We start from the raw sequence: 23428 nt of genomic DNA, 5'->3' as shown, positions 1-23428 counted from the left end.
CACAGGAGAGGGAAGGCCCTCCAGAACGTAACATGAAAGACACTCATTATGGTGGTCCCCTACCCGAAGGTGTAAGTTATGGACAATGTGAGTGAGGTTTCTCTGAGACAGAGGAGCAGAATCTATAGCGAATATGGGAATAGGTCTCTGCAGCGTACAGAGAGACAAACCCATCGTGCGGGCAAAATGGGCATCTATCAAATTTACCCCTGCTCCACTGTCTAGAAAAAAAGAAATAGACTCCGTCTTAACACCAAAAACAATAACCGCTGGCAACACAAATTGAGATGTTCGTATGGAGGAAACGTATACCCCCCGGCTGACATCCTCCGCACAGCCTGGGGTTAGTAGTTTTCCGACGGTCTTTTGTTTTTGAGAAAGGAGGGACAGACATTAATGAAATGACCCCTCCCCCCACAGAAAAAAACAAGCCCCCCCCCCTACGGCGAACCTCAGGAGGACGGACCTGACGAGAAGTTCCTCCTAGCTGCATAGGCTCATCTAAGTCAGTACAGACTAACTGCTGCTTGGGAGAGGTAACCAATTGCTCAGGAATTTTCAATCTCTCCCTAAGACGTCTATCTATTCTGATAGAGAGGGACATAACAGCATCAAGGGAAAGGGGGGTCTCATACAGCGCCAGCGCATCCTTAACCCTTTCGGATAACCCAGAGCAGAACTGACTCCTGAGAGCCGGGTCGTTCCACTGAGTATCCGTAGCCCACCTACGGAACTCTGAGCAATATTCCTCTGCTGGCCGATCTCCCTGTAGGAGTCTCCGTAACTTCGACTCAGCCAGGGCGACTCAGTCAGGGTCATCATATATGAGACCCAAAGCCCCAAAAAATCCCTCCACTGACCGGAGAGCCTGGGAACCAGAGGGTAACGAGAACGCCCAGGATTGTGAGTCCCCCTGAAGCAGGGAAATAACAATCCCCACCCGCTGTTCTTCATTACCTGAGGAGTAAGGGCGCAGCTTGAAATATAATTTGCAGGCCTCACGGAACGTCACAAATTTGTCCCTTCCCCCAGAAAATCTGTCAGGAAGAACAACCTTGGGTTCTGTAACAACCTGGTTACCCATAGCAACCGCTGGGCTTGCGGTCTGCTGCATTTGCTGCTGTTGTTGGAGGACAGACGCCTTCAATCCTGCCACCTCCAAAGACAGGCCTTGAAGCTGTTTTGCCAAAGCAGCAATAGGATCCATATTGGATTCTAAGTAGAGAGAAAAAAAAAAAAAAATTTTTTTTTTTTTCAAAAAAATAAGGGCCAGTTATAATATCACGATCGGCGTGACTATCACATACGTGACACAGAGGGAGGGAAAGAGGAAGGCCCTGCCCAAGTGAGAGGGAAGGTGGTGACACCTGACTCACCTTGCGGCTGGCACCTGGCTGCCCTGACGTCCCTAGACGGGTTCCTCACCCGTGCGCCGATCACGTGCTTAAAACCCTGGCTTTCCCTAAGATGAGCCCTAGATAGTGAACAGGGCGGTGGGAACACTAGTCCGCACCACTAGCTCTAAAGGAAAACACCAAGGGGAGGACAGACAATACAGACTCAACATATAATCCCAGGTGGGCGACAACAGGAGACAACAAAAAGCCCAACAGGGATCCAGAGGGTAGCACTCTGGAACAACAACCAGGATTCACAGCTCCAGTGGGTCAGTATAGAAGTCCAGGCAGGAAGCTCTATAACTGGCAACTAGAGAAGTGTGAGAGGAGAATATAAGGAGGTTGGGAGTGGCAGACAAGAAACAGCTGAGGAGGAGAAGCTACGGATCCCTGAGTGAGACAAAAAGGATAGCAAGGCAAACACAGAAAACAATCACTAAGAAACAACGTGATCTTTAGACATAGAGCGCGCAGCCACCCGCTGCGACTTCCCCCGGGTATAACGGAGTCAGACGTGGCTCTTGACACCCTCGTGACAGTTGGACTGATTGCTTCCCTTTAAATTCCTCCCCATAATGCTTTACTGGGCGGCTTATACTTCTTCCTGGAGTGTGTGTGCATGCTGATCCTGTTTCCCAGTCTGCTACAAAGTTAAGTGCTGTACATTTATCTGTTATTTTCTGTTTGCTGGATCCCAGGTGACCCTGACTCCCTCCTTCTCTAGTGTAGGGAGCCGGTGGTCGTGTCCCCTCACTATTGTAGGGTGTTCAGGGGTTATATAGTCGAGGTACGTGGATATGCAACCATCCACCTTTGGGATCTTTGCATAGGCTGAGCAGCCAGGGAAAGTGCTAGGTCTTGTGCAGGGGTCTCCCTTTTGGTTCCTTAGCTTTGGATCCAGTGAGTCATATATGCATGTTGCTTTGTCTTGTTTCCTGTACACCGTCCGTGACAGCTGCGGCCTTCTGGCTGCTTCCCGCAGGCCAGTGACGTCACGACTATGTCACATGGCCTGATATAGTTTTAGGTCACATTTTCGCCTCAGTCTGGCAAATGTTACACTATGGACATATTTATAATGCATGTCAGGCGCTTTCCTAGCTTACATGCTAAACATATCGTACACATAGCCTAACAAATGACACACCAATCAAAAATGATATATAAGAATATCAGTTTTATTAAACACATCAAAAGAAAGGGTACTATCAAGGACAATTTAAAGCACAGTGAATGGAAAAGGGAGGCCAATGCCAGGTGCTGTAAATTAGAATAACCACCTAATATAGCCAGTGCCACTACAGGTGAAACTAGAAAAAATGGATTATCGTGCAAAGGTCCATTTATTTCAGTAATGCTAATTAAAATTAGAATTTTGTGAAAAGGTTCAATATTCTAGGCTCAAAGTGTCACACTCTAGTCAGCTAATTAATCCATACCCCCTGAGCAAAGGGTACCTCAAAATACTGAGGAGAAGCCGCAAAAACTGCGGCTCGGATGCGGACCAAAACAACGGCCGTGTGCATGTAGCCTTAGGGACACTAAGGTAGTTATTTTGTAACTCCGACAACCACTAAGATACTACCAAATACTGAGGCAAATACTGGATGCATGATGGCATTAGGCACTCTACAGGCCTTCTGCGAACTCTGTTGCAGCCATCGTTAGTTACAAGGTAGAACCTGCTTTCTTCACTGAACACTATTGTTTTCCATTGATGGCCGCATCAGAGTTCACACTACCTACCACCTTCATTCCAAGTGCAGAGACACTCACAACCAACCCCAGGTGGCCACTCCTGTCTGGTGTCCATGGATGGAATGTTGACTAGCCTTTGGTATATCCAGAACATTATGGACTCGGTCCAACTACATTTTTGACTCAGGAGACGTGGTGTTCCAACAAGATGACACCCGCCCATACAACACATGCCTTTCAAGATCTCTAGTAGCTCCCTGGGATAGCTCAATTACCATCTAAAACGCCGGTCTTAATAAATGTGCCCACAAGTTCCTGTAGAACTAAGGTGAGGCAATCCTGTACCACTCCTGAGCTGGGAGCGCGCGCTCATGGTCTTTAACTTCCCACATGCCGTGGTCACATTTGACCATGGCATTTGAGGTGTTAAATGTATGCATTCGGCGTTATAGTCAACTGCATACACTAGCCCCGGGTGCCTTCGGGTTTAGAACAGTAGGTACCCCACGGCTTTTAAATGCCTGACAGTCCACATAAATTTACGTGGGGGCGGTCAGGAAGGGGTTGAAGGCCTGTGCAGTGTCATGATATTGATAACCTACACTTAAGTGAGGTCGGAGGTCCGATTCACGCCAGCCCCGCCAATCAGCTGGAAGAAGCTGTAATTACACTGCACCACCGCAAAAAGCTAGAGGGCGTGCAGGTACACACTCTCGGCAGGGGCGCAGTGAGCCAGACCCCCTCCCATCTGTCATGCATTTTCTTGACACATCTGATACTGATGGCCTATCCTGAGCACAAATGATGCTTAAAATAAACTTTTCAAGTAGGGTTTAAAATGGAGCCTTTTATTTCCATCTTTTTGTTCCTCTGAAGGAGCATGTGCTATAACTACAGAATAATAGATGGTGCGGATTCCGCTGTTTCACAATGAACCCTGCCACTGGTAAACATGCTGATTCACGGCAACTACTATACATTAACTCTTTAGCAACCATAGGGCTGCTGAATTCTTGCACTTCTGCCCCGAAAGTTTAGACTCTGGCTTGTTCAGTAACCAAGTATGATATGAAAACTCAAGTGTGGTCTTTAACAGGGTGTTTGTTATAGGGTGCATTCACATGCCCATATGTATTTTGTGGTTATGTTGCATCTGTTGTTTTTTTTTTTTGTTTTTTGTAACAATACCTATTCTTGTCCACAAAATAGGCAAGAATAGGACATGTTCTATTTTTCTTTTTTGCCGGGACTGTGGAATGGACCTACGGATGCAGATAGCACACGGTGTGCTGTCTGCATTTTTTGCAATCCCATTGAAATGAATGGATCCGTATCCAATCTGCAAAAAAATCGGATTGGATGCAGACCAAAAATACGGTTGTGAGAATAGGGCCTTAAAGGGGTTTTCTGAAAATATGAAAATAAAAAAAATCACTGCTGTTGCCTATTAGATAATAGACTAAAGCTAAATGAGCACCTTGACGCATGATTTGATACAACAGAGCTCTCCTCATTTCTCCTATGGAGCGCCTCCTCTCTGGATCCTCCCAGAACTGCTGTTCCATGCCCCCCGACTCCTCCTTCTCGTTCTTCACCGCCTACTACACATCATCATTCACAGCCAAGTACTCCTGGGAACATGCTCAGTCCCTTTTACATTGTCTATTATGGACACTTCTTATCAGGGGGGGACTGACAACTCATGGGGCCCCAGGCAATAGGAGATTATGGGGCCCCTGTGTCCTGCCCGCAAGTCACACCCACACACAGCCCCACCCACATATTGCACCGCCAACATCACCTACACTTGGTACAGAATTTCTCTTTACCACCCCCCCCCCCCCCTTCTCCAACCACCCAGCACCCTTACTCACATAAAACAAGTAATATATATATATAACATAGCTTACAGTGGATCGGATGCGGATAAAAACAAGGCCATGTGCATGAACCCTCACAATGTGGTCCTTCAGGTTCCATCGTAGTCTTGTCATTTTGACATTTGCATGCTGCAATTATCTTCCCATCAAATCTGCCAAGGCAGGCACCAAATGATGTCTCTTAGGCCCCATTCACATGTCCGCAATTTCGTTCCGCATTCTGCGGAACGGAATTAAGGACCCATTCCTTTCTATGGGGCAGCACGATGTGCTGCCCATATACAGAATTGCGGACCCGCACTTCCGGGTCTTCAATGCCGTTCCCGAAAAAAATAGAACATGTCCTATTCTTGTCCGCAATTGCGGACAAGAATAGGCATATTCTATTAGTGCCGGCAAAATGCGGAACGCACATTGCCAGTGTCCGTGTTTTGCGGATCCGCAAAACACGTTACGGTCGTGTGAATAGAGCCTTAGGCTAGGTCTACACGACGACATTTGTCGCGCGACATTTTGTTGCACCAATGTCGCGCGACAATTTTTATAATGGCAGTCTATGGTGTCGCACTGCAACATGCGACATGCTGCGACTGCGACGCGACAGTCGCAGAAAATCCATTCGAGACATTAGTGCAACAAAATGTCGCGCGACAACTGTTGCGCCCTATCTGTCGCGCGACAAATGTCGTCGTGTAGACCTAGCCTTAAGCAGTCTGAGCAGAGCCTTAGCTACAGCCAAGAGCTGTGTGAAGTGTGGCTCTTTAATTTGATAGATTGCTTCCTGCAATTGAACTCTGATCTACTGGTAAAAAAGAGAAATGCTGTATGACGGCGCATGCGCTGACACTATGGTGCCTCTGTGAAACACTATATGCTTGCACCTGCTTGGTTTTTAACCCCCCCAACACTGAGCCATACAGAATCTATGCAAAAAAGTTTCTAGAAAAAAATGTGATGCACAACAGGCTATTGTCAGTGCTACTGTAGTGTACGGGAGAGTAATACCCCGTCACTACAGAAGGGTCACTTGGGTATTGTCGTTCCCCCTGTATTTAAGGGGAGGTTGGTATAAAACATCTTATAATGTCATGCTATCAGGGGCGTAGCTAATGGCTCATGGGCCCCGGTGCAAGAGTTTAGCTTGGGGCCCCCCTTTGCGCCCAGGGAAGCACTTAGCATTCGTGCTGCCTGAAGCAAAAATTAAAACAGCACCCCCCACCCCTGCCACAAATTTTTTGACCTAACCCCTTCCCTCCAGCCAGCATGCACTTTCTTTAATACCGTCTTATGCGGCACAAGGGTCTTTGGGCCCCCTCAGGCTCCTGGGCCCGGTAGCGACTGCTACCTCTGCACCCCCTATAGCTACGCCCCTGCCTATGTATTTTCCTGTTACTGTGAAACGTGCATATGCAGGCCGGCTAGGGTGTCATTCCAGCTCTGAGTCACTAGAGGGAGCTAGGGAACCCTAGGTTATATAAGGCCCAGTCAGGAAGTAGTAGCAAGAGACAGACAGTGGGAGCAGAGGTCAGAAATGATCCTGTGTCTGAGTGAAGGCCAGGCTATGGGCCTGTGAGAGCAGAGCAGGCCTGAAGCCTGCCGACTAGGAGAGGGTAGTAAAGGCCCTGTAACCGGGTTCCGGATCCAAGGAAAAGGTTCCCCTCCTGAGTCATCATCCGTTTAGCTGAAGCAGCATAAGCAAGCCACCAGCCAAGACACAGATTACCACAGAGGCCGATCAGATAAAGCAAGAGGTACTCAAGATAACAGAGGAGGTACTAGATAAGGACAGCTTCAAGGGTACGCCAGATAAAGGGCATTAGACCTTGGAGAGAAAGTCACATGTGTCAGGACCAGTCAGGAATAGTGTGCAAGCCGCCTGTACTGCATCTCCTGCAATCAACACTCTGTATTATACATTGCTAAGACCGGCCATTCTGTAATTCCCAAGAACCACCTGTATCTTTATGGGAAACCAACCGTCTTTCATGGAACTGTGCTCTACCTGTGTCCATGTATTATCCTGACTGATATTCAGTAAAAGTTCCAGTTTTTGTTGGCTATCCTGTGCTTGCTTCCTTCTTTTACCATACCCTACACGGCGTGTCACCGTTTAATTGACACTGGCGTCACGAACTGTTAAATACCTGCCTGTTCCAGCATTCGCCCCGATTTGAAGACGACAGTGGATCCCAGGTTAGTGGTCAATCTGCACTACAAAGCCCAGCATACACTACTGACCCCCTGGGACACTGCATCGCTCTTTTTGGCGTCACGAACAGGATCCGCATACTTCTACAGTGCAGAGAAGTGTGAACTGTGTGCTTTAACTATTCCACCACCGTATTACAAAGACTGTAACCTTTATTCCTAACTTGTGGATTACAATTGTGCCTGGGAGGAATCAGAGACGCTGTACTGTGTTGCGCTACCCCCAGAGAGAAAAATCGCATTTGTGGACTGTGTTTTACTGGACTTTTCATCATCCTGCTTGCTGTCAGTGAATTGCAGCATCAGGACATCTAAAATGGCCGCCGACGCCATGAGGCTTTTTACTGCGCCATCAGGATGTGCAGAGGCGCGAAGATTTGGCGCCGAAACCTTCCAAGAAGAAGGAGGAGATTGCCCTGGAGCGCCACCCACCTGGAGGAGTGACGACGCGACTGACTACCGTGAAGAGTTACGCCTGGGAGGCGGGGCTCAGATGGAGATAGACTGGCCCAGTGCGTGGGAGGAGTCAGTGTCGACGCGGCAACCAGGAAGAGGAGAGATGGCGTGTGCTGCAGAGCTAGAAGTCGAGACCACGTGCGAGTGGGGCGCCACTCCACCGGACTTTCCGGAGTTGGGGCCGTGGGACCCTCTAGCCTGGACGGCCACCCCCTGGGCCCAGGCCATGGACTTGAGCATCACCCGTCCTGAGTCCCCACCGATCTGTCGCCGGCACGCAGAATGGCCGGCTATTATGGAAGAGTTGAGAGCCGCGGTGGCGAAAAAGAACACCAGCCGGAAAAAGCGGTTTGAAGAAATGGCTAAGTCCATACAAGGAGACTCCTTTCCGGGTAAGCCCCAGCTAGAAAGGCGCCGCGGGATCGTGGTGTCCTTTGATAAAGAGAAAGGCTACGGGTTTATCCAGGAGTTGGGGACTGGCCGGGACTTCTATGTAAACCGGCGATCGGTGAAGCGGCACTATCTCCCGGAGCATCTCCATAATTTAACTGTGGGAGAGATCGTTGAGTACACCCCCGCCTAAAGTCTAAGGGGCCCTTACGCTACCGCAGTGACTCGCCCGAAGGCGCCGGCTGAGAACTGGGACTCTGAGAAAGAGAGGACAGAGCCAGTTGAGACAGAGGGAGCGCACGTGGAACCGGCCCGAACCACCTATCTGCATAGCCAAGCGTACCTGAGTCCCGATGTCTTCTGGGAGCCCATCGTGCTGCAGGGGTTGGAGGAACGATATCCCCCTCCGGATGCGGTGAGGCGAGAGGAAGAGAAGGAGCGGCAAGACAGCTGCCGGCGGGCAGAGGAATGTGCTGAGGCCCGGTGCCAAGCAGCAGCTGCCATCGTTACCCCAGCGGCCACAGTCCCTGAACCTCCGGTAGCTCCGCTCACCTGCACAAAAGCTGAACTAGAGGCCCTACGCAAGAGGGTGTATTGGGTGGCGGACCTCGGCTGCGCCGGGGGCGTGCGGTGGTTCCCGTTTCCGAGGACGGAGGCCGAAATGGAGGCCGTCAAAGACAAGCCTCCCCCTCTAAAGATTGTCAGGGGTGACGGTTTCCAAATGTGGCCGGCCTTGCCAGAAGAATTGCTGCAGGTTCCCTATATCGACTCGTCATCCGAGGAAGAACATGACACTCGCCTGTGAGTACTCCTGCCCTCAAGTCCATCTCCTTAATGGCCGTTTTGTCCCTCCAGTTGGCAGAGCTGGTCAAGCTCGCTGCCAGTTACCCACGGCCGGTGGCATCCTAGTTGAATAATGCGCCACTGTGTACCACTGCTTCCAGCTGCCCTTGTTATGTTTGGGACATCCGGTTTGCTGCTACAATCCCAGTTGTGCCTTAAAGTGTTGCACCATTTTACCCCTTTTTACCCCCATTTCAGGTTGAAAAGACATTTTTATGTCAGCACTATTTTAAAGGGTAAGCAGGACTTGCCAGGATAACAAGGCCCTGGTATTGTCAGAGTCCTGTATTGTCATTTTATATATGTGCTGCTGACAGTATTTAAGTAACCGGTTTGGTTTTATTCACGTCTATGTGCCCAGAGATGGACTTCCTATGTGCAAGCCTCTGAGAGGTTAATTTATTATGGACTAATTTATTGTCATGGACTATCCTGGTTTTTAACATTCGCTGTGCCAGGTCAGCGCCCCCGTTCCACTCACTATCCTGTGAAAAAGAGAACGACGCCCCTTGTCACCAGACTTCACCTTTGCCAATTGGGTCTGATAAGTGTGTAATTGACATATATGTATGTATGCATGTGTCTTTCTCTGTTTCAGGTCATGATTCCAGTTGGGCGGGCCCTGATGGAGTACGAGGTCGTACTCAGCTTAAAGCAGCGGGGTATGTAGTGTACGGGAGAGTAATACCCCGTCACTACAGAAGGGTCACTTGGGTATTGTCGTTCCCCCTGTATTTAAGGGGAGGTTGGTATAAAACATCTTATAATGTCATGCTATGTATTTTCCTGTTACTGTGAAACGTGCATATGCAGGCCGGCTAGGGTGTCAATCCAGCTCTGAGTCACTAGAGGGAGCTAGGGAACCCTAGGTTATATAAGGCCCAGTCAGGAAGTAGTAGCAAGAGACAGACAGTGGGAGCAGAGGTCAGAAATGATCCTGTGTCTGAGTGAAGATGTCATGGAACCATGAACCAGACGTACAACAGAGATAGGTGGAATAAGAAGGCTTTATTGAAAATCAAGCCGTAGCTAAAGTCCAAACGGATGGCTAAACTGAAGCAGGGTCTTGCGTAGACGGAGGTCAGGAACCAGGAGGGTAGTCAGACGTAGCCAGGATCAGGAACCAACGGGGTAGTCAGACGAAGCCAGGATCGGGAACCAACGGGGTAGTCAGACGAGGCCAGGATCAGGAACCAAAAGCAGCAGCAGTCTTTGAAGCATGTGCACACAGGAGGACCAAGCAAGGAACTGAAGCCACAGACCTTCTATATATATGAGCTAGGCATCCAGCTCCTCCCAGTGGGAAGGAGGAGCCGCAGGGTGGGAGGCTACAAGAAACCCAGAAACCAAGATGGCCGCCAGCACATGTCAAACGAAGGAGAACAGTGAGAAGGTAAGACCATGACAGTACCTCCCCCTCAAGGGCCCCTCCTCCGCGGAGTAAGGAACGGTTTCAGAGGGAAGCGTGCGTGGAAGGCTCGGAGCAACGCAGGAGCATGGACATCTGTGGAGGGAACCCAGGAACGCTCCTCTGGACCATAACCACGCCAATGGACCAAAAACTGCAACCGACCGCGGACCAGGCGTGAGTCCAGGATATTGCTCACCTCATATTCCTCACGATTGCCCACTTGGACCGGACGGGGCCGAGGAACCGAGGAAGTGAAACGATTACACACCAATGGCTTCAACAGGGAGACATGAAACACGTTGGAGATCCGCATGCCAGGAGGAAGCGCAAGGGCATAGGCTACCGGGTTTACCCTGTGAAGCACTCGGAAGGGACCAACAAAGCGAGGCGCCAGCTTGGGAGTGGGCACTCGAAGGTTGAGGTTGCGGGTGGACAACCATACACGGTTCTCCGACCTGGTAGGAAGGAGCGGGCGCTCGTCTGCGATTAGACTGGAGTCTCTGGCGTTGCGCAGAGACCTCAAGGGACCTCTGGATCTGTACCCAAGAAGTACGTAGGACGGAAAGGTGATCCTCCACAGCCGGAGTATCCTGGGGAGAGAATACCTCCGGTAACACGGCAGGTTGGAACCCATAATTGGCCATGAAGGGAGACGTCCCAGAGGAAGAGTTCACCGCCGTGTTCCTGGCAAACTCAGCCCAAGGCAGGAGGTCAACCCAATTGTCTTGGTGATCGGAGACATAGCAACGAAGGAATTGCTCCAAGGCCTGATTGGATCGTTCTGCGGCCCCATTGGACTGAGGGTGGTAGGCCGAGGAGAAAGAGAGATGAATCCCCAACTGGGAGCAAAAGGCGCGCCAGAACCTGGACACAAACTGACTCCCCCGATCCGACACAATCTCCTTGGGCAAACCGTGCAACCGGAAGACCTCCCTGGCAAAAATCGAGGCCAACTCTTGTGCAGAGGGTAACTTCTTGAGAGGAACACAGTGGCACATTTTGGAAAACCGATCCACAATCATGAGAATGACCGTATGGCCTCGGGATGCAGGAAGGTCCACAATGAAATCCATCCCCAGGTGTGACCATGGACGCTCCCCGGTGGCTATGGGTTGCAAAAGGCCCAACGGAAGGTGCCGAGGGGACTTACTCTGGGCACAAACGGAGCATGCCGCTACATATGCGGCGATGTCGGAACGTAGAGAAGGCCACCAGAACAGACGTGAAACCGCCCAGGACAGCTGATTCTTTCCAGGGTGCCCCGCGGCCTTGGAGTTATGGTAGGTTCGCAACAACCGAGTGCGCAACTCCTCAGGCACAAAACATCTGCCGTTGGGTCTCCCAGAGGGAGCACCAGATTGAGCCGCCAAAATCTGCTCACCCAGAGGAGAGGTCAGGCTGGTGCGAATAGCAGCCAGGATCTGATTCGGGGGTATGACCGTAGTCGGAATCGACTCCTCCCCGGACAGCTTGGAGTACTGCCGTGATAAGGCATCCGCTCTGATGTTCTTGGAACCGGGTAGGTAGGAGACCACGTAATTAAAACGTGACAAGAACAGAGCCCATCTGGCCTGACGTGGTGTCAATCTCTTGGCCTCAGAGAGGTAGGTCAGATTCTTGTGGTCCGTCAGGATGAGAACCGGAACCACCGAGCCCTCGAGCAAGTGCCTCCATTCTTTAAGGGCCTGCACGATGGCCAATAACTCCCTGTCACCAATCTGATAGTTGCACTCCGCGGAAGACAGTTTCCGGGAGTAAAACCCACAAGGAAGCAGAGGACCCTCTGGTGTTCTACGCTGAGACAGGAGGGCGCCTACTCCCGTCTCAGACGCGTCCACCTTGAGGACAAAAGGCAACCCAGGGTTGGGATGCGACAGAATCGGAGCCGACACAAAGGCGGACTTTAGAGCCTCAAAAGCTCGGATGGCCTCGAGCGGCCAGACCTGAGGATTACTGCCCTTCCTGGTCAGATCCGTGAGAGGCTTGGCTAGCATGGAAAAGTCCCTGATGAACTTCCGATAATAATTGGCGAAGCCCAAAAAGCGCTGCAGGGCACGAAGCCCACTGGGCTGGGGCCACTGTAAGACAGCCGAAACCTTCTCAGGATCCATGGAGAACCCCTCAGCGGAAATGATGTAACCTAAGTTTCCTGGGATCGGTGAAATTCGCATTTCTCAAGCTTACCGAACAGCTTGTTCTCTCGTAAGCGTTGCAACACTCGTCTGACATCCAGAATGTGGGCCTCCATGGATGCAGAATATACCAAGATGTCATCCAAATAGACCACCACACACTGCTGCAACAGGTCACGGAAAACATCGTTGATGAATTCCTGGAAGACTGCGGGCGCATTGCACAACCCAAAGGGCATAACCAAGGATTCATAATGACCGGTCCTGGTGTTAAACGCGGTCTTCCACTCATCGCCCGCCTTGATCCTTACCAGGTTATATGCCGCCCTCAGGTCGAGTTTGGTAAAGACCGTGGCCCCTTTGAGGCGATCGAACAGCTCGGAAATCAAGGGTATCGGGTAAGCGTTCTTGATCGTGATGCGATTGAGACCCCTGTAGTCGATGCAAGGCCTCAACTCACCGCCCTTCTTTTTCACAAAGAAAAATCCAGCCCCTGCCGGGGACGAGGATTTGCGAATGTGTCCGCGTGAAAGCGCCTCCCTCACGTACTCCTCCATGGCCTCATTCTCCGCTACCGACAGTGGATAGACTTTGCCACGAGGAGGAACGGCACCAGATTGTAACTCTATGGCACAATCGTATGGGCGGTGCGGAGGTAGGGCAACCGCACGCACCTTATCGAATACATCCCGGTACTCCTCGTATTCAGGAGGCAACAGAGAGTCCGAGGAAGTACACAGCAACTTGACAGGCCCATGGATGCAACTAGCCCCACACTGCGGTGACCACGAGAGGATCTCGGCCGATCTCCAATCGAAAGTCGGATTATGCTTCTGGAGCCAGGGGTACCCCAAGACCACCGAGTAGTGTGGAGACGAAATAACCTGGAGACAGACCGACTCTCTGTGAACGGCACCAATGGCCATCCCCACTGGAAGGGTCTCCTGAGTCACGTGTGGCGGCAGAAGGGGTCTGCCGTCTATCGCCTCAAGAGCCAGTGGGGAACCTCGAGGCTGCAGAGGAATGGAATTGGCGGCGGCGAACACACTATCAATGAACAAGCCACCAGCACCAGAGTCCACCAACGCCTGGGTCGTCACCGAGCCCCCGACCCAGGAGAGGACAACAGTAATCAGTGGTTTGTCAACACGGGAAACCGGGGACGAGGAGACTCCACCCAAGATCTGCCCCCGACAGGATCTCAGGTGCGAGCGTTTCCCGGACGGTTCGGGCATGCCAACCGAAAATGCCCACCGAGACCACAGTACATGCATCGGCCCTCGCGTCTCCGGAGTACCCTCTCCCCCTCGGACAGGCGAGCAACCCCCAGCTGCATGGGTTGACCCCCAGACCAGTCATCCCCAGGAGGCGTGGGAGGAGAGGGAGGCACGGGTGGGACAGCAAACGTAGGCGCCAATCTGTTAGAAGGCCTCCGCAGGCTCTCCTTAAAGGAAGGTCTCTCCCTGAGTCTGGTGTCAATCAAAATCAGGAAAGAAATAAGGGACTCAAGCTCCACTGGTAGGTCCTTGGCTGCAATCTCATCCTTCAAGGCATCCGAGAGACCATGAGAGAAAGCAGCGACCAGAGCCTCATTATTCCAGCCCACCTCTGCTGCCAGGGTACGAAACTCAATGGCGTATTCAGCTACGGATCGTGAACCCTGTCTGATGGACATAAGGAGCTTCGCAGCAGAGGCAGCACGAGCCGGCACATCGAATACCTTCCGAAGAGAAGCAACAAAACCGGAAAACTCGGCAACCACCGGATTGTTGTTCTCCCATAAAGGGCTGGCCCAGGCCAAGGCCTTGTCCGAGAGCAGCGAGATCAAGAAGCCCACCTTTGATCTCTCAGTAGGAAAGGCATGTGGCAGCAACTCGAAATAAATGGCCACCTGGTTAAGGAAACCTCGGCACTGAGTTGGCTCTCCCCCAAAGCGCTGTGGAAGGGGGGCAGAACCGGTCATACCCCGAAACACCGCAGGTGCAGCAACAGGTGTCGGGGTAGACTCTGGCGCAACAACCGGAGCGGCAGTAGGAGCGGGCCCAGGAGCGACAACCGACCCATCGGCAACGGAAGCTAAATGAGCCGTGCGTTCAAGCAGGGTTTGTAACGCCACAGCGAACCGACCCAACAGGTGATCCTGCTGATCAAGTCTGGCAACCAGCGTAGGTAGCGAGGATGGCCCTGTACCGTCAGAATTCATGGCTTGGTCCTAATGTCATGGAACCATGAACCAGACGTACAACAGAGATAGGTGGAATAAGAAGGCTTTATTGAAAATCAAGCCGTAGCTAAAGTCCAAACGGATGGCTAAACTGAAGCAGGGTCTTGCGTAGACGGAGGTCAGGAACCAGGAGGGTAGTCAGACGTAGCCAGGATCAGGAACCAACGGGGTAGTCAGACGAAGCCAGGATCGGGAACCAACGGGGTAGTCAGACGAGGCCAGGATCAGGAACCAAAAGCAGCAGCAGTCTTTGAAGCATGTGCACACAGGAGGACCAAGCAAGGAACTGAAGCCACAGACCTTCTATATATATGAGCTAGGCATCCAGCTCCTCCCAGTGGGAAGGAGGAGCCGCAGGGTGGGAGGCTACAAGAAACCCAGAAACCAAGATGGCCGCCAGCACATGTCAAACGAAGGAGAACAGTGAGAAGGTAAGACCATGACAGAAGGCCAGGCTATGGGCCTGTGAGAGCAGAGCAGGCCTGAAGCCTGCCGACTAGGAGAGGGTAGTAAAGGCCCTGTAACCGGGTTCCGGATCCAAGGAAAAGGTTCCCCTCCTGAGTCATCATCCGTTTAGCTGAAGCAGCATAAGCAAGCCACCAGCCAAGACACAGATTACCACAGAGGCCGATCAGATAAAGCAAGAGGTACTCAAGATAACAGAGGAGGTACTAGATAAGGACAGCTTCAAGGGTACGCCAGATAAAAGGCATTAGACCTTGGAGAGAAAGTCACATGTGTCAGGACCAGTCAGGAATAGTGTGCAAGCCGCCTGAACTGCATCTCCTGCAATCAACACTCTGTATTATACATTGCTAAGACCGGCCATTCTGTAATTCCCAAGAACCACCTGTATCTTTATGGGAAACCAACCGTCTTTCATGGAACTGTGCTCTACCTGTGTCCATGTATTATCCTGACTGATATTCAGTAAAAGTTCCAGTTTTTGTTGGCTATCCTGTGCTTGCTTCATTCTTTTACCATACCCTACACGGCGTGTCACCGTTTAATTGACACTGGCGTCACGAACTGTTAAATACCTGCCTGTTCCAGCATTCGCCCCGATTTGAAGACGACAGTGGATCCCAGGTTAGTGGTCAATCTGCACTACAAAGCCCAGCATACACTACTGACCCCCTGGGACACTGCACTACTGCTCCACTACTTTTATTAGGAACATTACTCGTTGAACAACTACTACTCTCACTCTCACTCCCTTCCTCTCCATGCTCTGTGTGCTGCTGCATGGCTGCTTCTAATTGCTAACCAACTTTTGCTATTAGTCCAGACACACACGCAAGTTCAATGCGAGACCCTCACTACGTATGGTGGTGTGAGTTCCCGTTCTGATCTCCGCTCCTCTGACAGGGTCCCACAGCATTATAATGATTTAGGCCCCTTTCACATGAGCGACTATTCCACGCAGGTGCAATGCGTGATGCGAACGCATTGCGCCCGCACGGAATCCAGACCTATTCATTTTAATGGGTCTGTGTACATGAGCGTTGGTTTTCAGCATCACTTGTGCGTTGCGTGAAACTAGCAGCATGCTCTATATTCTGCAATTTTCACGCAACGCTGGCCCCTATAGAAGTGAATGGGGCTGCGTGAAAATCACATCGCATCTGCAAGCAACTGCGGATGTGATGCGTTTTTCACGGATGATTGCTAAGAGATGTTGCTTGCAAACATTCAGTTTTATATCGCTTGCAAAACGCATTAAATCGCATTGCACCCGCGTGATAAAAACTGAACTGAACGCAATCGCAAACATAACTGAATGGACTTGCTTGCGAAATCGCACAGTTTTCACTGAACGCATCCGCAACGCATCCATACCTAATCCGGACACGCTCGTCTGCAGGGGCCTTATAAGGCCTCTTTCACACTACCGGGTTTTTTTTTCGTTTTGCGGGCCGTTTTTTGCGTTCCATATACGGAACCATTCATTTCAATGGTTCAGCAAAAAAAAAAATGAATGTACTCCGTATGCATTCCGTTTCCGTATTTCCGTTCAAAGATAGAACATGTTCTATTATTGCCCGCAAATCACGTTCCATGGCTCCATTCAAGTCAACGGGTCCGCAAAAAAAAGGAACACATACGGAAATGCATCCGTATGTCTTCTGTATCCGTTCCGTTTTTGCGGAACCATCTACTGAAAATGTTATGCCCCAGACCAATTTTTTCTATGTAATTACTGTATACTGTATATGCCATACAGAAAAAAAACGGAACGGAAGCAAAAAAACGGAACAACGGATCCGTGAAAAATGGACGGCAAAACACTGAAATAGCCATACGGTAGTGTGAAAGAGGCCTAAGGCTGTGTGTCCCTGTGAGACCTAGAATGTTTTGTAGTACACTGACAGAATTATGTAAGTGTAAGGCCTCATTCACACAGTCAGTGATTCATCTGTGAAGATGTCCATGAAGGATCTGCGTTTGTCTGTTTTTTGCTCTCCGTGCGTCATCCGTGTTTCAGATACTGTACAGTTCAAAACTAATTTTTATTGCATCTCCTACTAATGGACCATGAAACACAGATGGCATCTGACCATAAACTATAATGGGTGTGATGGACATAATAGAGCACGCTTCCGTGCTAAAACATGGATGTGTGAATACACACATTAAAATGAATGGGTATGTGTGCTGCCCGTAGAGAACTTGAACAGCACATGTCCGTGAATCATGTGTGAATAAGGCCGAATGCACACGGCCGTGAGCGGTCCGTGGAACCACAGGCTGGATTCCTGCTGAGAGCTGGAGCGCACGGCGTCATTGGTTGCTATGACGCCATGCGCTTCCTGCTGCCGCAGTACAGTATAGGTCATACCAGTGCATTACTGTATTGCGGCGGCAGCAGGAAGCGCGCGGCGTCATAGCAACCAATGACGCCGTGCGCTCCAGCTCTCAGCAGGAATCCAGCCTTCCACGGACCGCTCACGGCCGTGTGCATTCGGCCTAAGGCTTAATTCAATAGATTCCAGGCCTCACAGGGACACACAACTATATAAATCATTATAAGGGCTCATTCACATGGCCGTGGCTGTTTATGCAGTCCGCAAAACATGGATGGCGGCTGGGTGTGTTCCGCATTTTGTGGAATGGAATGTCCTGGACTCTGTAGAACTGTCCAATCCTTGTCCAAAAAAATGAACAAGAATAGGATGTTTTATTTTTCTGCGGGGCCGTGGGTGAATGGGTCTGCACCTGACCAGCAAAAAATGTGGATCGGATGTGAACAAAAAAATGTTGTGGCTGTGGTGCGGTTTTAGGCTGAGTTCACACGGGCGAGATTTCCGTGCGGGTGCAATGCAGTAGGTGAACGCATTGCACCTGCACTGAATCCTGACCCATTCATTTCAATGGGGCTGTGCACATGAGCGTTTTTTTTCATGCATCACTTCTGCAATGCTTTAAAATCGCAGCATGTTCTATATTCTGCGTTTTTCACGCAGCCCTGGCTCCATAGAAGTGAATGGGGCTGCGTTAATAACGCATTGCATCTGCAAGCAAGTGCGGATGCAATGCGTTTTTCACTGATGGTTGCTAGGAGATGTTGTTTGTAAACCTTCAGTTTTTTATCACGCGCGTGAAAAACGCATCAAAACGCATTGCACCCGCGCGGAAAAAACTGAACAACTAAACGCAATTGCAGCCAAAACTGACTGAACTTGCATGCAAAATGGTGCGAGTTTAACTGAACGCACCCTGAACGCATCCGGACCAAATCTGTCACGCTCGTGTGAACTCAGCCTTAGGCCTCTTTCACACGGGCGTCATGATTTTTGCCCGGATAAGAGGCGGGTGCGTTGCGGGAAAATGCGCGATTTTTCCGCGCGAGTGCAAAACATTGTCATGCGTTTTGCACTTGCGTGAGAAAAATCGCGCATGTTTGGTACCCAGACCCGAACTTCTTCACAGAAGTTCGGGCTTGGGATTGATGTTCTGAAGATTGTATTATTTTCCCTTATAACATGGTTATAAGGGAAAATAATAGCATTCTGACTACAGAATGCATAGTATAATAGTGCTGGAAGGGTTAAAAATAATAAAAAAGTTAACTCACCTTCTCCTCTTGTTCGCGCAGATGCCACTCTGTTCTTTAGCTGTGGGCTGAATGACCTGAGGTGACGTCAGATCACATGCTCCAATCACATGGTCTATCACCATGGTGATGGAGCATGTGATCTGACGTCATCAAAGGTCCTTTAGCCCACAGATAAAGAACAGACCGGCATCTGCGCTAACAAGAGGAGAAGGTGAGTTAACTTTTTTATTATTTTTAACCCCTCCAGCCCTATTATACTAAGCATTCTGTATTCAGAATGCTATTATTTTCCCTTATAACCATGTTATAAGGGAAAATAATACAGTGAATAGACTGTCACCTAGAACCCATGCGTGAAAATCGCACTGCATCCGCACTTGCTTGCGGATGCATGCGATTTTCACGCAACCCCATTCATTTCTATAGGGCCTGCGTTACGTGAAAAACGCACAAAGAGGAGCATGCTGCGATTTTCACGCAACGCACAAGTGATGCGTGAAAATCACCGCTCGTGTGCACAGTCTCATAGAAATGAATGGGTCAGGATTCAGTGCGGGTGCAATGCGTTCACCGCACGCATCGCACCCGCACGGAAAACTCGCCCGTGTGAAAGGGGCCTTAGTGCAGCAAAAAAATAAAATAAAATTGCACCAAAAAGCGCATGTGGTTTTTGCAACAACATACCTGCATTTATGTTGTGTTTTCTTCCAGCAAAAGGAAAAACACAACTGAATAACATTAGTTACAAAATAGTCACATTAATTTAACTTAAAGGGAACCTGTCACCGGGATTATGTGTATAGAGCTGAGGACATGGGTTGCTAGATGGCCGCTAGCACATCCGCAATATCTAGTCCCCATAGCTCTGTGTGCTTTTATTGTGTAAAAAAAACCTATTTCATACATATGCAAATTAACCTGAGATGAGTCCTGTCCCTGAGTCATCTCACGTACAGGACTCATCTAAAGGTTCATTTGCATATGTATCAAATAAAAGCACACAGAGCTATGGGGACTGGGTATTGCGGATGTGCTAGCAGCGATCTAGCACCCAATGTCCTCAGCTCTATAATATAAAAATGTGTATATGTTTGTATATTTTACACAAGTACTTATACTACTGCTAAAACTAATATATTTTTTTTTATGAAATAAAAGGGGGGATATGATTTTTTAAAATTTTACTTTTCATTTTTTTTTCTTTTTTTTTATGAAAAAGTGAATTCATTCACAGCCTGCAGGCTCACAGTTAATTTTACAGCCAGTAGGAGGCGTTCACATCAGGGCTCATGCACAAGAACGTTTGCCGGTTGTGCCCATGTTGCGGCACGCAAACAGCAATATATACGGACACTGGCATGTGCACACCGCATCATAGATGCAGACCTATTCACTTGAATGGGTCCACAATCCGGAGGATATGAAGCGGAAGGCCATGGAAGCACTACGGAGTGCTTCTGTGGCATTTTGATCCGTGCCTAAGCGCCGCAAAAAAAATACAACATGCTCCCATTCAAGTTAAATGGGGCTGTATCCGTCAGCGTCGGCCACACGGACAATGTCTGTGCATTGGGGACTGCATTTTGCGGTCCCCAATGCACGACATGGACGGCACACGTTTGTGTGCATGAGCCCTCAAGAGGAGAGCTAGCCTGCCAGCATTTATAATTGACACTGCGATGGATCGTTGTAGCAGGGTGCTGGAACAATGCCATGCAGAGACCACTTCTACTGGTCTCTCTGCATACATACTGTGGCCACAGCGATCTGCAGCGCCATGGGGCACCGACAGATTGCAATGTAGCCCGGTGCTTCTATACTTCCGGGTACAGTTAAAGGGGTTATCCAATCCCTATAATGACCCCCGAATGCCCGAGCCCCTCCTCTAGAGCATACTTACCTGCTCCCTGGCACCCACGTCCCCCTGATCCCAGCACAGCCGCCGCCGCTGCATCTCCCCGTCATGCGGATCAAAACATATGGCGACGGAGAGCAGCCAATAGCGGACTGTGACCAGCCTCCCTAGCATTACGAGTGACGCTAGGGAGGCTGGTCACAGTCGCGGCCACAACTCGTTTACTTTTTAACAAGTGTTTTTCAGTAAAAAATGCTGATGCTACAAGCAGATCTCAGTTACAAGTCAGTAGGGAATTATTAAAGGGAGTCCGCCAGCAGTTTTATGCGGCTATAACTGAGCAAAACGATGGGTCACTTTGCTACAATCAGTATTAGGCAGCCTGCACGCGAGAGCAGGTGAAATCCGCAAACATTTCTGTGAATTTATGTGTGTTTCTGCAATTTCTAACAGAGTTTTTTGGTGTGGATTTGATGCAAACTGCAGATCTCATCCTTCATTGGAAATGGGTGAAATCTGCACCTAAAACCGGAAATATAGTTGGCATGCTGCAGATTTGGAAATCGGCAGGGCAGGTCAATATCCACATGTAAACAATCTGCAAAGTGTACATGAGATTTCTGTAGACTCGTACACTTGGCTGGTACTGTACTACGCTCCATTTTTTGCCACATGGGAATCCACGAGGAAAATCTGCACGTGTTCTACTGCGTATGCAGGTGGCCTTCAGCAGCTCCAGCGTGTGGTGCACCCTGTGGAATCCCCACATTACACTGCACACACTATGGAGGGCTCATATTCATAAGCCCCTTGTCCCATAGGTTTTCAATGGGAATCAGGTGTGGAGAAAGTGCAGGCCACTCTATTTGCCACACCTCCACGTGACTAAACCCACCTGCCCACGCTGTAACACCACCACCAAAGGCTCGTCTGGTGACAACAGTGGCTGATGCATAGCGCTCTCCTTGACTTCTCCAGCATCGTTGGCGGACATTGTTTCTGTTTCGTCAGTGAACAGCGCTGAGCCCACTGGTCCCTCATCCAGTGTAGATGCTCCCTGGCCCATGCAAGACAATGAAGCCTGTGGTCAGGAACCCTTGCAGGTCGTCTAGCATGCAGATGTAAATGGTTTTTAATGGTCTGATGTGACACTTGGGTGCCTCTCATCTCCCTTAAATGTGCCTGGAGTTGTGAGGCATTCATCATCCGGTTCCGCAGGGCATTTTTCATAATGAATGGCCATCAGTGTGGGATGTGGCCAAAGGACGTCCACTTCTATGCCTTTCTGTGACTCTCCCAGTCTCTCTGTTGTAACCTGCTGATGACACTCTAAGGCTACTTTCACACTTGCGTTCAGAGCGGATCCGTCTGGGGTCTGCCCAGATCCGCTCATATAATGCAGACGATGGGATCCGTTCAGAACGGATCCGTCTGCATTATATTTTAGAAAAAAATCTAAGTGTGAAAGTAGCTCAGACGGATCCGTCCAGACTTTACATTAAAAGTCAATGGGGGACGGATCAGTTTGAAAATTGAGCCATATTGTGTCAACTTCAAACGGATCCGTCCCCATTGACTTACATTGTAAGTCTGGACGGATCCGTTTGCCTCCGCACGGCCAGGTGGACACCTGAACGCTTCAAGCAGCATTCAGGTGACCGCCTGCTGAGCGGAGGACAAACGGTGCCAGACTGATGCATTCTGAGCGGATCCACATCCACTCAGAATGCATTAGGGCTGGACGAATGCCTTCAGGGCCGTTTGTGAGAGCCTTCAAACGGAACTCACAAGCGGAGCCCCGAACGCTAATGTGAAAGTAGCCTAAGCTCAGTGGCCACTTCCGTCTGAGAACATCCCGTTTGAAGCCTCGCAATGGGGAGGTACTGTTCATCAATTGTTAGGGGTTGTCTTGGTCTCATTATGTCAAAATGTGAACAGCATGATGAGGAGGACTGTTTAAATACCAATTCTGATTGAACCAGGAAATGTATTGGGCAATTCATGGATCAAACACCTGTTGTGAATTTTGCTGTTAAGCTCCTTGTTAGAGAACAGCAAGTTGTACAAAAAGTACTGAAACACTGAGCAGTTGGACAGGTGCATTCAGAAGTTTAGAGAAGGTCACATTAAGTTCACCTGTAAAAATTAGAGTGCATTTCAGGTTCATCCTGAAAATTCACCCACAAGCCAACTATCCCAAACTTTTTGTAAGTAGTGTCCACATCACTGAAAAAACTATAAAGTTTTAACATATACAAATGAGCCCATAGGGGCAACGTAGGCGTTGCTGTTACACCTAGAGGCTCTGTTCTCTCTGCACGTTGATTGACAGGACCAGGCAGTGTAACCATCATCATGCTTGGCCCTGACTGCTCCTAAAGTCAAAGTGCAGAGAGAGTTGCAGTGGCAGAGAAAGCAGAGCCTCTAGGTGTAACAGTAACGCCCCCGTTGCTCCTAGAGGCTCATTTGCATATAATAAAACACAGTGTTTCTAAGCGATGTGGGCACATATGAACATGGGACCAACACAGATGCCTTCAGCTGCTGAGAGCACATGTAACAGGTCAGTGTCATAGGTACAGATCTGCTGACAGATGCCTTCTTCTTAGTGATCCATCCTCTGGATCAGCTGTTTGAGAAGGCAGCAGCGCTCACAGTAGTGCCATGGCCTTCTCACAGCTTCCTGCAGACCAGTGACATCACGACTATAGGTCACGTGGTCGGAGGTCAGCTCAGCCCTATTGAAGCGAATGGGTTGAACTGCGATACCAAGCACAGCCGCTATACAATGGATGACGATGCCGCACTCGCTAGAATACGATGGTCCCCTCACTCGGCTGATCGCTGCCAGACCCCCACAGATCACAGACTGGTGAC

Source organism: Bufo gargarizans, chromosome 3 (genome assembly GCF_014858855.1).
Source record: "Bufo gargarizans isolate SCDJY-AF-19 chromosome 3, ASM1485885v1, whole genome shotgun sequence".
NCBI lineage: Eukaryota > Metazoa > Chordata > Amphibia > Anura > Bufonidae > Bufo > Bufo gargarizans.
The sequence above is the reverse complement of the archived record's forward strand: the minus strand, read 5'-3'. Positions refer to the sequence as shown.